The following is a 3,962-nucleotide window of genomic DNA, read 5'->3' on the forward strand; positions in this document are numbered from 1 at the left end:
ATATTTTTTTTGTTGACTATTTGTTGACCATATATTGTTATAATATTACTTATAATAACACACTCCATGTGTATGTTTTTTAGAGATCCTTTCACATCGATGAAAGCCGGCAAAAATATTGTATTCAATTGGCCGGAAAAAGACTCCGAGGATTTCGATCCTTTTTGTCCAACAAATTTCTCAAGGATGAGGAAGGAAAATTTGTTGAAGCAGAACGGCCAATGAAGTATGCGGAGATTATTTCAGCCGCAAAATGGGATAACTTTGTCGCCAAACGAAGAAACGAAAAATTCCATGTAATGTCTATTAATTATGGTATTATACAATTGTTAAGTTACTTGGTTCTGATATGCCTTAAACTTTTTTATCCAGGAAGTAAGCGACAAAAATCGGAAAAGGGCATCAAAACCCGCGTATCCGTACAAAGGCGTACAGGATATGCACGGTTACAACAAAGAATTGTGAGTATATTCAAATGCTATGAGCTTATACATTGTCACAATATGTTATAATTGATGATCTTATAATCTGATTCAATGTGTAGCTAGCCTAGGAGAAAAGTGACGCAACATCTCTTCCGGAGCACGTATTGTGGAAGGCTGCTCGGGTTGGGAAGGATGGGGCTGTCGTTGAAGCGGTTCAAAATGTTTATGACGAATGTGTAAGTATATGTAACATTATTTCTTTAATTATATCAAAAATTTTGTTAGACATATAATTCATTTTTAATCTCCTCTAATAATATTTCAGGAGACTTTATCCCAAACCTTACCTTCAACCGAGGTCCAGGATTGCAGGAGCGTACTTAGTCGAGTACTAAATGTTCCTGAGTATTCCGGTCGTGTGAGGGGTAAGGGTTTTGGTATGACTCCGTCGTCATTTTATAAAAAACCAAAAACAAAAAATGCTACCAACAAAGAGGTGATGGAGACCTTGGCGGAGTTAAGGGCACAAGTACTCGAACTGCAAAAGGAGAATGCAAGGTATAGCGAGGAAAGGTGTGGTTCCGAGGCAAAAGATACTAGTGACCGAGCTAGTATCAATTGTCAACCGAAATTTCCCGAGGTAATTATATATGTTATTATTAAATTAAAATAGCACTTTTTTACTTGACACATATACACGTTAACAATAACATTTATTATTGGTTTAGGGCATTACACCTTGTCAGCTGTATCTATCGTCACCAACTTATCGCATAGTTGGCAAGGGAAAAGTGCACAACACTTCGGGTGAATTACTTCACCATAATCCCCTCCAGGTGGGATATATGAAAGTTTCGGTTGACCTTGTATTAGATACGAACGCGCTTCTACCATTACCTGACGTTGTTTTAGAGACAACGTTGATGCGAGATGCAGTCGGATTCTTTGTTGGATGGCCGTCAGATCTAATTTTCCCAGATGCCGAGGTATATATGTTCTAAATGATTATGAATATTTAGTATTCACATTTCAATTCAGCTACAATTATGATATTTAATCAATCCTTATTACATGGTAATGTTAGACTCCTACAAGACCCACACATAAAGCTGGTAAAGGGATTTCAAGACGCATCGAGTCGATTGCATCTCAAAAAGAGGTACAAATATATATACCCATTGAATTATATACGCAACGATTCTGTTGCATCACAAAAAGTCATGATTTAATTTATATGAATTTTTAGGTTCCCGGTCGACAGTTGAAAAAAGCTGGTAAGGATATTCCAACGACGTCCGGGACAAAATCTCAAATTATGATGCGTCTTGAGAAAATGGTGGAAGAGTCAGATATTATGCACGGCGCCATCCGTAGTGTAGATATTGATGAAGGTGTTTTCGGAATTGCTCATTCCGAAATAATTGCAAAGGAGGACATGCAACAACTTTTTGAACACGAAGAATTGGGCATCGCTGTCATTCATACATACATATGGTACTCCGATCAATCTATTATTTACTTAGTTGAACAATTTATTTACACATTTCAATGAGTAGTCTAATGTTTATTATGTTTCTATTTAAGGTATATGTATGACACATTGATGCGGGGAACTGAATTGTGTAACCGATTCAATTTTATTGCTGCTTCCCGTATCAACACAACGTTAATAATGAAAAATCCAACATCCATAAAGAATGAACTAGTCGATAGATTCATGGCGGCCGGCGATAATACTACATCCAGTTTGTATTTTTTACCGTTTAATTCTGGCAACGGGTTAGATTTTCTTTCTAATAATTTCATTCTAATCTATGTATATATTTTACGTAGAAAATTTTCATGCATCTAAATTTTTGTTTTATTTTACAGTGGTCACTGGGTGTTGGTTGCTATGGATCTTTCGAGACTAATGGTGTATTATCTCGATTCGTTATCGGGTGATTGGAGTAAATATCCGAGTATGAAGAAGACGGTTGACGCGTAAGTGAAATTCCCCTAAATATTCGTGTGTATTTGTATATTTAATTATGTCTGTCAGATTGATCTCAATATACGTTTTTATTTTGTTAGGGCAATACTAAAATTTAGATCGAAAAAGAATTATCGTAATAGGAAGGACATTACCTGGGTCAGAGTTCAGGTATATATTAAGTTTCTTATTTTTGCTTATAATAGTGTTTGTTTTTTTGCTTATAATAGTGTTTGTAAGAAATTATATATATATATATATATATATATATATATATATATATATATATATATATATATATATATATATATATATATATATATATATATATATATATATATATATATATATATATATATATATATATATATATATATATATATATATATATATATATATATATATTGTTTGTTTTTCTGTGTAGTGTCCTCAGCAAAACAATTCGGTCGATTGCGGATTTTTTGTATTGAGATTTATGAGAGATATCATTGCGTTGAATCGTATAGACATCCCAAAAATGGTATGGAATAATAACTTAGGGTTTTTTTTAATATTATCGGATATTTCATCTAATTTGTTACTAAATCATGAATATGTTTTATTCTCTTAATTGTAGTACTTTGACGAATACAAATCTTACTCAAGAGCTCATTTGGATGAAATGAAGGATGAATTGTGTCAATTCATTATTGATCAAAGAATCATATAGGTTGTAGTTGTTGTACATATATGTATGGAATGTTGTTGTACATGCATGAATATCAATATATTAATGTTGTATATATGGAGGATTAATGTTGTATATAAATGGATTCATGTTGTATATATCAATGGATTAATGGAGTATAACATTGGATTAAAGGATGAAATCAATATGAATTTTACACTTTTGCAGCATGCACAGGTTCCCAATTAAATACCCACTGTTTTTCAAACAATTTTTTTTAAAATAACTAACACTTTAGAGGGCGTTTTCTGTAGGAAGCGCCCTCTAAACACTTTACATTGACAACTTTAGAGGGCGCTTTGTCCAGAAAGCGCCCTCTAAACACTTTACATTGACAACTTTAGAGGGCGCTTTGTCCAGAAAGCGCCCTCTAAGGTGGCCCTTTATGGACCACTCCAGAGGGCGCTTTTTTCTGAAAGCGCACTATAATGTGGCCCTTAAAGGGCCACTTTAGAGAGCGCTTTCTCCAGGAAAACAAAGCGCTGTCTTTACCTATGTCAGCGCCACTTTAGAGGGCGCTTAAAAACGTTGTTATAGGCCAAAATAAGCGCCCTCTTTTCCCTTATTTGGCGTAGTGTCTATCAAGTTGAGTTCATGGCATCCCCCAGACCGTTATCATGGCAGCGAACATCATCAAGGCGGCCGGATCCTGAACCAGTAATCTTAAAAAGGGATGGGCATGTTATTTTCTCGCCTGTCAAACCCCCAATGGAGATGAAATTTTGGAATATCCATTCGTTGGACCAACTAAAAAGGTCCTTGATGTCTTGGTTAGAGGGAGATTACCAACCTGGTGAAGTCATCAGAAGGATTCAGAGGCTTAGAACAAGGTTCTCAT

This window comes from Lathyrus oleraceus, chromosome 1 (genome assembly GCF_024323335.1).
Source record: "Lathyrus oleraceus cultivar Zhongwan6 chromosome 1, CAAS_Psat_ZW6_1.0, whole genome shotgun sequence".
NCBI classification, from domain to species: Eukaryota; Viridiplantae; Streptophyta; class Magnoliopsida; order Fabales; family Fabaceae; genus Lathyrus; species Lathyrus oleraceus.